Source organism: Tupaia chinensis, unplaced genomic scaffold (genome assembly GCF_000334495.1).
Source record: "Tupaia chinensis unplaced genomic scaffold, TupChi_1.0 Scaffold000217_1, whole genome shotgun sequence".
Taxonomy (NCBI): domain Eukaryota; kingdom Metazoa; phylum Chordata; class Mammalia; order Scandentia; family Tupaiidae; genus Tupaia; species Tupaia belangeri.
This window is the reverse complement of record NW_006159692.1, coordinates 5799444-5811699: the sequence shown is the minus strand read 5'-3', so window position 1 is coordinate 5811699 and position 12256 is coordinate 5799444. Positions and strand designations below refer to the sequence as shown.

General features: G+C 41.8%; 1 pseudogene; it reads left to right on the top strand.

Moving 5' to 3' along the window:
- The first annotated feature begins 2563 nt into the window (after positions 1-2563).
- The window catches only part of LOC102495965 (neurofilament light polypeptide-like), a 49534-nt pseudogene continuing 39841 nt past the window's right edge, over positions 2564-12256 (top strand).

Below are 12256 nucleotides of genomic sequence, written 5' to 3'. Positions count from 1 at the left end.
CACCAGAGATGCTATCTGGCCAAATCCATGACAGCACAACTCAGGACCCAGTGGATGATGAAAGGGAAGGAGGAAGAGGAGGGGGAAAGGAGAGAGAGAAAAAAAAGAGAAAGAAAAGGAGGATGAGGTAGAGAAGGAAGAGATGAAGGACTGGGAGATATTGATGACAAGGTCAAGAATGAAGGCAAAGAATGAAGGTGATGATGAAGGGGGAGGAAGGAGAGGAGGATGAAGCCAAGGTGACTAAATGTGAAGCCATGATACATATTTGCATAGAAAAATACATCATGACTTTTCTGAGTGACCCAATAAATTTGCATGGATTCCAACCTTCCCTTTAAAAAATGTCCTCCAGTTGCCAAGAGCAAGCTGCAGACTTTCTCTTTTTTTCCCTTTTTGCTTTTCTCTTGTGTTCCATTGCCCTGTTCTTGAAGTCTCTTTTCTCTATACCATGGTTCTCAACTTATCTTGGGGGAGAAACCCTTGAGCAGAATACAATGGAAAAAAAATCTCCATGCCTTTCTCTTCCAAATTCATTTTTATCCCTTTCTATCTCAAAGAAAACTGTATAGATGCAATACCACCATGTTCTATGGGGAAAAAGAAAGCCTTTCATCTCTCTACATTGGGAGTCAGTGAGTCCTGGTTGGGGGATGGTGTGGTAGAATGCTAGCTGTTCCTCCTTTGTATATTGGGCTCAGAGATTACATCTTGTCTCTCCATGCATAGGGACAGTTAGCATATACCAACACATGTCTGTCTACATCCTCTTGTTTAAAAAAAGGAAAGAGAAACTAGCAGGTGAAGTGGTGGTTAAGGTGTTAAATCCCACATGGCCAACTGTGAAATTAGAGGCCCAGACCTAGAGGCTTGAAAATTACACCAGGTGCATGCGCATGTGTTCCCAAAATCCCAGAAGGAGAACGAAGGAGCAGGGATTGCAGCATAGCCATCTCCCCAGGGGGCGATTTCTCATTTTCCCTCTCTGTCTCTGTTTTGTGAACACATGAGCCCTATGGAAAACACCTAAAAAGAAAAGAAAAGAAAAAAAGAAAGGAAGAGAAAAAAAGAACTTTAAAAATGAAGTAATAGAAGGTCAGCAAATGGTAGGTTTGAGGTGTCTGGGTGGGTTAAGTGGGCATTTCCACAGCACAGCTTCTCCTTTGGGATATTTAATAGTGATGTTTAACATACATCATTGCAGTTTAAGATGATACTTTTAAAACTTAAATTCTGGGGTCAGCAGATGACATAACAGTTATGTCACTGGACTCCTACCTAGCTGACCACTGTTTGAGTCCCAGACCTGGTGGCTTGAAAATTATACCAGGCACATGTACACGCATACCCAAGATCCCCGGAAGAGAATGCCAAGTGAAGATGGTTGGCTGGTCTCTCCCAGTCAGTCTCTTTCCATGTTACAGATGAGGAAATGGAGGTTTCACTCAAAGTCCTAGAGCTCAGACATTGGAGGAAGGGCTCGCATGCCGAACATTTAGACTGGAGATTGAGCTCTTACCCCTCACTCTATACCACCTCCTACTCTGTACCACCTCCTAAAGGAATGAGAATCCCACTGAGCTGCTTCTCAGAGCCCTGACCCCGATCCTGTCTATATCTGAGTAACACCTCTCTTGGGGATGAGAAGTTCCATTCATGGAGATCAGAAAAGGACAACCTCTTCTCCAGCTCCCACCAACAGTGCAGTGCAGTGGCGAAGGTCTGGCTTTCCATCCTGGCTTTGCTTACCAGCCCTGTGACCTTGAACAAGTACGTCCTCCGCACCTCGGTTTTCTTACTGTAAAATGGTACCAGGACTAAAGGGTTACTTGTGAGAATGCCCTAAGCACTGTTCTTGCACACAGCGAACAGTCAATAGATACAAACAAGCAGAATGAGGAACCACTCTCATCTCCTCCATCCAGGCCTTGATGCCCAATCTACCTGGCAATCTCTCTTCCCCACTGGATGCAGAGATGGCAAAGAACCAAGGAACGGGAGACCATTCATTTAGCAAGCATGATATTCAGCACCCTACACAGTAGGGTACATAGTAGGTGCCTAATACATATTTCTGAATGAACGAAATGCCTGCTACAAGCCAAGCATATTATCAAGTCCTGGGGACAGAAAGATAAACGTGTAGGTCAGACCCAAAAGAAACCATCTAATAAGGAATTTTCATAAGAGGAGGATGCAAAACTCACTTAGGCAGACTCTAGAGTAGGAGCACAGAGGAGGAAGGACCTAACTGAGACTGGATAAGAAAGTCTTGGAAAGGCCCCCAGCAAGACAGCATACGCTGAGTCTAGAAGGACAAGCGGGGAGTCAGTCTTGAGCTGAGTGACGTGTGACTTCCAGCAGAGCGTGGACCAACGGCGGGGCATAATGACCACCATGATTTTGTGAAACTGACAGAAGATGAACATTTGTTAACTGTTGGTCCTAAGAGAGTCCCTTAGACCAGCATGTTCAGGCTGGGGTAGGAGGCATGTAGGAGCTTCCCTTTCCCAGTGGGCTTGTCCCCTGAGTGCTAAAGAGCAGGGGGGTCCTTCTGCAACAGATGTGGCTGAGTGATGGCCTCGTCCTCAGCTTCAGTGCAAACTTGCTATTCATTTTTGTTCTCTGGTGCCAAGCTCAAGCTTCTGCGAAGACTGGGTGTTCCCTAAATGCTTTGGACAGACTGGCAGAGCAGGGACACAGAAGCCAAAATTATGAACAGGCTCCCCGATTGTTTCTGGGACTTGCTGTTTTCCAGCCCTTTACCCTGAGGAACTCTGGAGACTGGGAGGTATGTGTGTGTGTGTGTGGGGGGGGCCGGTAAGCCTGGCATTATCTGCACTGACAGAAATAGATTCCCTGGAGTCTGGAGTGAGACGAGAGGGCACAAAGGGAGATGCAGGCCCGGCTACTGGGTGTGAAGCTGTAGATGCATTTTTACTCCTACAGGAGAGATAGACTTGTTCTGACCACCTTCCATGAAGTTCAACTTGGAAGCAAACTACATGTAAACAAAATTAGTTTTTCCTCATCACTGTCTTTCTTCATCTAACAATTAGATTGTAATTTATTGGTTTGTAGAATTAGGTTAAAGCAGTCGGTAGGCAACTAGTCTTATTAAAGTAATATCTGCCAAAAAGATCTCCAAGTTGGTTGAACTCCAAATTATTCAAAACATGATATCCACATTATTTCTCTGATTCTACCCCTGCCTTTTCTAGTCCCAAGGAGCTCTGTCTTAGTTTTTGCACAAGGTTTATTTGTCTTGATCGGAAGCTTAATAGACTAAACTGGAATTACTATATTTAAGACACATGGCTCTGAAGGGGACTAAAACTTTTCTCCCTTAGATTTATAAGAAAGTCAATTTGAGTTCAATTGGCTTAACTTCAAAAGCCATTTTTTTTTTCTTGGCAGGTGGATTTAAATTACAGAGAAGTAAATAGAAGTAATCTCTTTTATTAAAAAAGCGTAGGCTGGGGCCAGCAGGTGGCATGGTGGTTAAGGGCACTGGACTTACACATGGCCAACCATGGTTCTGGTGACTTGCTTTCTCACTGCCCCCGCCTCCCCATCCCTCTCTGGTCTAAATAAATAAATAAATAGAGATAAATAAAATAATTCTTAAAAAAAAAAAAAGAAAGAAAGCATAAATTAATTCATGTTGCTTTCATGAACTGGTCTCTCAGAACAAACTAAAATCTCTCTAAACACCTTAGCCATTGGAGATAGGTCCTGAGGTCCCCAGCAGATATCTGAAATCACAGAGAAGGCTAGCCCCATACATGCTGCTTTTTCCTACACACACATGCCTAAGGTAAAGTTTAGTTATGAATTAGGCACAATAAGGAACTAACAATAACTAATAATAAAATAGAACAGTTATACAACTATAAGAAATGTTATGTGAATGTGGCCTCTCTCTCTCTCAAAATACCTTATTTGGGCTGTCCTCATGGCCCAGTAGTAGTGTATAGCACAAGAAGCCATATCTCATGTGGTGACTATAGTTGGAATCCCCAGCCCTGTCATCCCGAAACCTCCCTGCGTGCACCCGAGTGCTGAGATCTGAGGGGCCAGAGGGCTGGAGAAGGGAGTTTCAGCATGACCAGACCCTGCAGGGGAGGCTTCTCTCTCTCATCATGGGTGCACACACATGCTCTATCACAAATAAAGAAAAGTGAATAAATATGAATGTCTCCTGTACTCATCCACTTTCCAGCCACATTTGCTTGCCCTGTGGAAACACGGTGACACACTGTGACTGTGACTGTGACACCCTGGGAAGTGAACCCTGGATAAGGGAGAACCACTGTGCAACCGTTTGCAGGTGGTCCTCCCACCTCCTTTCCCATCTACTGTCAAGAAACAAATATAAGAACTCAAGGAAGGAACCTGAGCCTAAATACATGCAGGAAGGGGAGGCAGGGTGATTTAGTGGGTTCTAATCCCAGCTCTAGGTTCTCAGGAAAACCTTAAGAAAGGCACTAGGACCTCTAGATCTCTGCTTCCTCACCTTTATTCGGGGACCAAAGCACGTGCTGGGCGTTGATCAGCGGTTTCTTTTTTGTTTTAAGAGGTTTTTGTCTTAGGGCACATAAACTCGCCAGAGAGACAGCAAGAAATCACCCCCTAAGGGGAATGGCCGCCCCACAAGCCCTTCTCCTCCATTCTACTCTTGGGATTTGGGGCACGCATGCACACATGCCCAGTGTGAGACTTAAGCCACTGGGTTCAAGACTTGAACCACAAATCGGCCATGTGGGAGTCCAGGTGACATAACCATTACGCCATCTGCTGGTCCCTGATCAGTGGTTTCTAAGGGCTATGGGGACAGGGCTGGGCATGAGGACTGACCGCTAGTATGTAGGTGGTTTCTCTTTTGGGATGATGAAATGTTTCGAAATTAGATAGTGGTGACAGTTGCACATCTTATGAAGACATTAAAAACCACTGACTCTTTCAATGACATTTATTTTATTTCATGAGAGAGAGACAGGCACCCTTGTCAGAATCTTGTCACACCATGAACCCCCTTTCCCCAGTCCTTCAGCTGTCAGGATCTTGGTGTGCCAGGGTTGTAAATAAAATACAGAATGGGAGCTAGATAACGGGGCAGCACTAAAATGTAACACTCCGCCAGGCTGGTCCATGTTGGAAGGTTCCAGGTTTGAGCCTGGACACCTCTCATGTGTGCTTTATCTGAGGTTGGCTGAAGCTGGTAGTGGATTAATGGTGTGAGTACTTTATTGGGGTGCCTGTCTCTCTTGCTCAAGAAAGAAATTAATTAAAAACTTTACAAAAACAGATATGGAAAAGTTTTGTCAACTAGAGTGTTCTAAAATGTGATGACGGTGATGATGATGGTGAAGATACTTCTCGAGTGCTTCTTGTGAACCGTGCACTATGTGAAGCTTTGTATGAACATGACTCGTTTCATCTTCAACAGCATTAGCCTGGTGGTATTATTTTCTCTCTTCTGTAATTGTAATATGTCATCAGTTGAAGACTATCAACTTAATAACAGGTTTTAGAGAGTGTCTACTGTTAGCTAATAGGAAATTATGGAGATTTTATCAGTCCTCTCGAGACAGCAATGTGTTTTACTTGCCATAAATGTGGCCTTGTAGTGATTGAAGATGGAATACAAATAGACGTGTGTGGTGTTTGTAGATACTTCTGTGTAACCATCTAAGTTCACCTGCATTTTTGTGAGACAGTTATGTCTCCTACTGGGATATCAGACCTGGAAACTGACAACTGTATTTAGATATATCCCATTTCAAAAATAGTAAAATGTAGGAAAAATGGGTACAGGAGTCACAGGATCACAGTATAATCCCTATTTTCAGATGAGGATTTAAAAGATTAAATGACTTCTCCAAAGTCACATGGTTCATTATATGGCCAGGCTAGAAATATAGCCAGCATCCCTGATGGTAGAGTTCTCCAGAAACTTCTCCAGTAACAATCCTTCCATTACAGACTTTCCTTGACAGGAATAAAGCAGCCTATCAGAATGAAACCTGTCAGCTCTGCTGGCTACAGATAACTGAAGTGGTCCCATGGCGTTTACAACAAATGGACACAGCAGAGGGGCTTTTGAGATCTGGTCCTTCTCTGGAGTGTAACTGGCGTGCCTCTCACAACAGCAATAATTTTAAAGCATTTTAAAACAAGCACAAAACTGGAAAATGAAAGTCCAGTGAGTAACAAATGCATTTATCCTTGGAAAAAATTAAAAAGTCAAGTAAATCAGAAAAGGAAAATAGGTTGAGACTGTAAGAATAAGGACAGAGGAACAGCAGGTGGTATGGAGGTTAAGGCTCTGGATTCCACATGGCCAACTGAGTAATTTGAGTCCTGGACCTGGTGGTTTGAAAAACACCCTGGGCACATGTGTTTGCATGCTGAAAATCCGGAGGGTAGATTGGAGGAGAAGGGATTGTGATGTGGCCATCTCCCCACCCCCGACTGGGAGGGATTTTGCACTTTCTCTCATTCTGTGTCACAGTCTCTCTCCAGAGAGCTCATGTGCCTTATATATGCCTTATGGCAAAAATCTTAAAAAATAGAAAGAATAAGGAGAGAAATATCAGTTGGATAAGGTCTAAGCTTTGGACAGGTCATTATCAAAAAGCATGACTAGATTTATCGGACATTATTTGGTTTCTTTTTTTCAAAGGTACTATTTATTTATTTAACATTTCTTCCTTCCTTCCTTCCTTCCTTCCTTCCTTCCTTCCTTCCTTCTTTCCTTCCTTCCTTCCTTCCTTCCTTCCTTCCTTCCTTCCTTCCTTCCTTCCTTCCTTCCTTCCACGAGTAAGAGAAACAAAGAAAGAGACAGAAAAACGCAGTGCTCTCAACAGGTTTTCACACCACTATCCACTCCCCAGTCTCAGTCAGCCCAGGATCCTGGGCACACACACACTTGTCAGTGTGCTTGGGTAGGTCTCTAGGCACAAAGCCAGAAAATTCCTAGGTGGCAGCCTCACGGTGCCTGTTGTACCACCGTATGACCCCAGAACTGTGATTTAATTATAAGAAGATTTAATGTTGATTTTTATTTTGTTAAAGAGAAGGCACTGAAGAACTATTCAGAAATAAAAGAGTAACAGCTTCATTAATCTCTAGTCTTATTTCCCTGAGAGATAATCAGTTCAGTGCATATTTTTCCAGAACATAGGTAAATAAAAATGATTTTTAAATTAACATTGAGTTACATATATATCATTTTTAACTTACTTTTTTCCATTTAGCAACATGTGTACTTCTTGTTTTCAGGATTTTTTAGGAGATTTTATGTGTGTGTGTGTATATCTATATATCTATATATATATAGATATATATATATGTATATATATATATCTATATATATATATATTCACTGACTCCTATAAAACTCTACAAATCAAATCCAAATCCACTTGGAGAAGTTGGTACAATCTTCGGTAATCTCTTCTGGTACAGAGAAATCTCAATTTGTGGTTTCCAACATTTGTGGAGTACAGAATAGTAACCTCCCTCTCCACTTCCTCCCGCGTCAGGTTGGCACCGTGCTGGTGAGCTGGGTTGGGTGGGGAGGTAAGAAGACCTGACTGCAGTGTTTGCCAATTTCCATGGTGGCCAATTTCCCACTATACCCAGTTTCAAGTATCAATAGTTTGACAATTGGCTCACAAAATTCCTGAATCTTTAGCAATTGGCCTCGAGCCATTCTAACAGGCCAGTGTCAGGCCATTCAGTGACCGTTTATGACACCCATAAATGGTGTCAGGACATTTTATCTTGATGTAACACTATTGCAGGCTGATTTCAGTCACTGCACCTAAGAGAAAGGTGGGTATAATGGAACAAATGAGCAAAGGCCAAAACGCCAGAAGGAAAAAGTGACTTAGGGGCACACCCCGCTCATATTTCTTTATGAGGAGAGGAATTTCTAGCATATGACCTCCAAGTATGATGAGGTTCTTCTATAAACATATAGGCATCCATATTATTATGCTAATGTTATTTTCTTTTCTCAGATAAAAATAAAGTAGCCCACAAGTCTGGCTTTATGTTATGTGAACATGCATTAGGGTATTCATTGCCATTCTCCTTTCACAGCTGTTAAATCACTTACGTCTTCAATATTTTTTCCTGGATAATGATTTTTATGAAAACTACTATAGTAAGCATTTTAAAGTCTTACTGATTGTGATAATGAAATGATGGGACTACAGAAGTCCAACTACATATTTGGAAAGACAAGAATACCATGCTCTTATTTCTTAGAAAACAACACACTGATTTTAATGAGGATGCCATTGCTCAAAATGTTTTGGAAATCCATATTTTAAATTGCACAAGATTATGAGGTATGGGTGAAAATTAGTGATGTTGCCCTATAGTTCTGCTTTATATTTCTTAAGTTAAAAATACAACCTCCAATATAGGGTAAAGAGTATTTAATCTGGAATGAGAAGACCTGAATTCGAGTTTACCTTTCTGCACCTATAGTTTCGTCTCTCTGCATTTCCGTTAATGGCTCAGTTTTCTCCTACACAATTGAGAATAAAAGGACTTACTGCAGGGGCTGTCCTCATGATCAAATGACATAAGCCTTTGTTACGTGTTCGTGAATGGAAACTCACTATCCAAATGTAAATTGATATTGGTCCAGTTTTATTAGAGTTGAATGGGCTTGGCTAGCTAAACATTAGATGTTCTCCCTGAAAAAATATATGTTCCATCATTAGAAAAATATTTGTGATATAAGAAGAAATATATTTGGCCTTTGCCCCCAATTTCTAGCTCAGAACTCCTAAAACCCATGGGATTTCCTGAGTGACAAGAGTGTTTTTTGTTATTTACAAGGAACCCTTTCAGACCATACATGAGTTTTTGCTAAAGAGGTGACTTAGGGTAGAACCTCCAGGCAGCCTCAGGATGGGGCCAGTCACCAGAAAGACCAAATGATTAGAAGACTGGGACATTCAGGGCTAGCTGGTGGCATGGTGGTTAAGGTGACTGGATCCCACATGGCCAACTGTATGGTTCAAGTCCTGGTCCCAGAGACTTGAAAAACACACCAGGTGCATGTGCATACATGCCCAAAATTCCAAGGGAGGAGAATGGAAGAGAAGGGATTGTGGTGTAAACATACCTGCTGGGAGTAGGGAGATGTTTTCTCTCTCTCTCTTTCTCCCCCTCTTCCCTCTCAGCAAGTGCATGTGCCCTATAACAAATTTTAAAAAAGAAAAAAAAAAAGAAACAACTGAATGAAACATTCAGGCTAGTCCACTGACCTCTGGGAAGGAGATGGGACATGGGCATTAACCTACATAAAAACTCTTGAACCGGAGATTTGATGCGTTTCTAGATTGGTGAACACAGAGGTTGTCAGAGGGCAGAAGGTCTGGACAGGGCGTGAAGCTCTGCACACCCAACCTCCCATACCTTGCCTGTGCACCTCTTCCATCTGGCACCTCCTGAGCAGTGTCCTTTATAGTAAGCCAGAAAATGTGCAGTGTTTCCCTAAGTTCTGTGAGCTGTTCTAGCAAATTATTAGATCTAAGGAAGTCTTGGGAACCCCTGCCGCATGGCTAGTTGGTCAGAAGTATGGGACGCCTGGGCTTGCAAATGGCATCTTTCAGGAGTGAGCCCTTTTGCTCCTGAGGTCTGATGCTTACCCCGAGTAGATAGTGTCAGAATGAGATTAAATCCCAGGGTAGGAGAACTGGTTAGTGCTGGAGGAGCCCTCCACACACACAAGCTGTTCTGTGAATGTAGAGAAATTGTTTTGTCAGAGTATGAGAAAGAGTAAGGGAACAGGCTTATATGAATCCCTCAGGTCAGTTTGCTGAAACTCTGTGGGACTCTGGGCTTAAAGATCCTACATCCTTTTGGAAGCTGGGATGCAGAGACATTATCGCCTATACTTAAACCTTGCTCCCTGTTTAGGTTTTTAGTCTTCTCGTTTCTTTTGGACCCTTTACTTCCTACCCATTCCACTGAGAGAAAATAAGAAGGCTAAACATAGGACATTTATGAAAATGAAATGTGGAAGGATCCTGCTTAGGCTTTGAAGAAAAGTCATCATCTTTTTTCATACCCAGTAACCTGGGCCAGTGGCCCTCTTCCTTTTAAATGGCTGACAGTACCACTACAATTTTTGCCATTTTAAGATAGCCTTGACCCCAGGGGCAAGGCCACAAGTTCCACAGTGGAGCATAAGGCACGATGAGGTTGATCTGTTACGGTCTGAGGCTACCAGAGAGACGTTAACCTAAACCCCACTGAGACGGGCACCCACACTGCCAAGCTTATTGTGGTCACCCCACCCATAGTCTGCTGGGTCACATGCACAGAATGCTTAGCCACGTTATCCCAAGTGTCTGTCTGTAAAACTAGCTCTTAAGGTCTGCTGGAGCGATTACTGAAGTCTGTCATCTGCAATACTCCTTTCATACCTCAAGTATTCTCTCTTTACATTTTTCATGTTAATAAAAATAAATAAACACCGATCACTTAGGTATTCCAACAATGACTATACCACATATTGTCCACTAAGTAGACCAACAGATAAGTATCATTTTACTGGTTTCTGGAGTATCTTCTATTTTTCACTTTAAAATATGCTTCGTTCATAAGAAAATAAAGAAGGCCACTTCACATTCGAAGGGGAGCCTCTCACCTGTGGCTGTAAGGCCTTCATTTATGGTGACCAGTTGTGCTGTATCATAACATCCTTATTAACAATGATCTTACTGCTGCGCTTGCTTGAGCTTGTACTGTCTGACTATGTAGACTCGTTTGGTCAGTACAAGTTGGCATCACTAATCTAAAAATCTGAGATCAAATACGTTCCAAAATCTTAAATGTTTTGAATGCCAACACATCATCACAAGTGGAAATTCCACACCTGACCTCATGTGAGAAGTCATACTTGGAACACGGCAATACAAAACTATTGTGCAAAATTATTCTCAGGCGATGTGTAGAAGATACATTAAAAAGAGAAATTAATTTCATGCTTGGACTTGGGGCCCATCCCAAAGATATCTCAAAATGTAGATGTAGCTATTCCAAAATTTGAAAAACTGAAATCTGAAACAGTTCTGGTCCCGAGCATTTTGGATAAGAGATGCTCAACCTGCACAAATAGAGTATGAAGTGCCTTTTTAGAAAAGCAAGCAAACATAAAACTAATCAGCATCACAGGGATGCTGAACTTCAGCTGTGAAATATTGCTTTCAGAGACATAAAATGAAGATTTTCTGCTGAGATTTCTTCTTCACTTATTTCTAGTAGGGAGTGTTACCTGTCTCTTTGTCTCCATTTCTCTCTCTGTGTCTCCCTGAGTCTTTTAATTTTTTTAAGGTAAAGTATTTTCTGGGCTCTCAAGCCCCTTTATTGTGTTAATAGGTGCCTCTCCCCATTCTGTATATGAAAGGCACAAACCCAGGCCCATCTCCACATGGATCCTGAACTTGAGCTGTGAAATATTGCTTTCATGCAGCGCACTTGTGCACCACGTGGTTTTCTATTTTCCTTTTTAAAATTTAAATCCACAGTTTTTTGTTACCCTTTTTTTCTTTTTCTTTTATATTTTCTTCTTTCCTTTTCTCTAATTCTTTTCTTTTTATTTATCTTTACTCATTGACTTCTCAGCTCCTACACAATAAATGTCTATGCAGGTCCAAGTGAATAGGATCTAAACATCTGAATACAATTAGGGTCAGAATATTCCTCTATTCCCGCTGATTCTGATACACAAAGAGTGAGAACGGAATGGAAGAGTGATTGAAGATCACCTCCTCCTGCATGCCTCTAAACACTAAGATTGAACTTTAAGAATTAGAAGAAATGCACCATCCATCAGATCACTAGAAATCACTACAGGGTTGCAAGAAATATGGAAAAACAAGAAAATACCTCTCCTCCAAGGAAAAACAATAACTTCTCTTCATCCTCATACAGTATGATGAAAATTCATGGACATGTCAGATAAAGAATTTGGAATTTTCATGGTGACAAAGCTCACAGAGATCAAAGAGAAGAGAGACAATAAACTGCCAAAGAGGCAGGAGAAAGGAGCTGACAAGCTTCAGGAGGTGAGGAAATTTTTGCAAGATTTAAAAGAGGAAATTCACTCTAAAAAAATATTCAAATGGACCTGTTAGAGATGAAGACTATAATACAGGAAGTCAAAACCTCCCTTGAAAGTATTAAAAGCAGACTAGATCATACCAAAAATTGAATCTCAGATGTA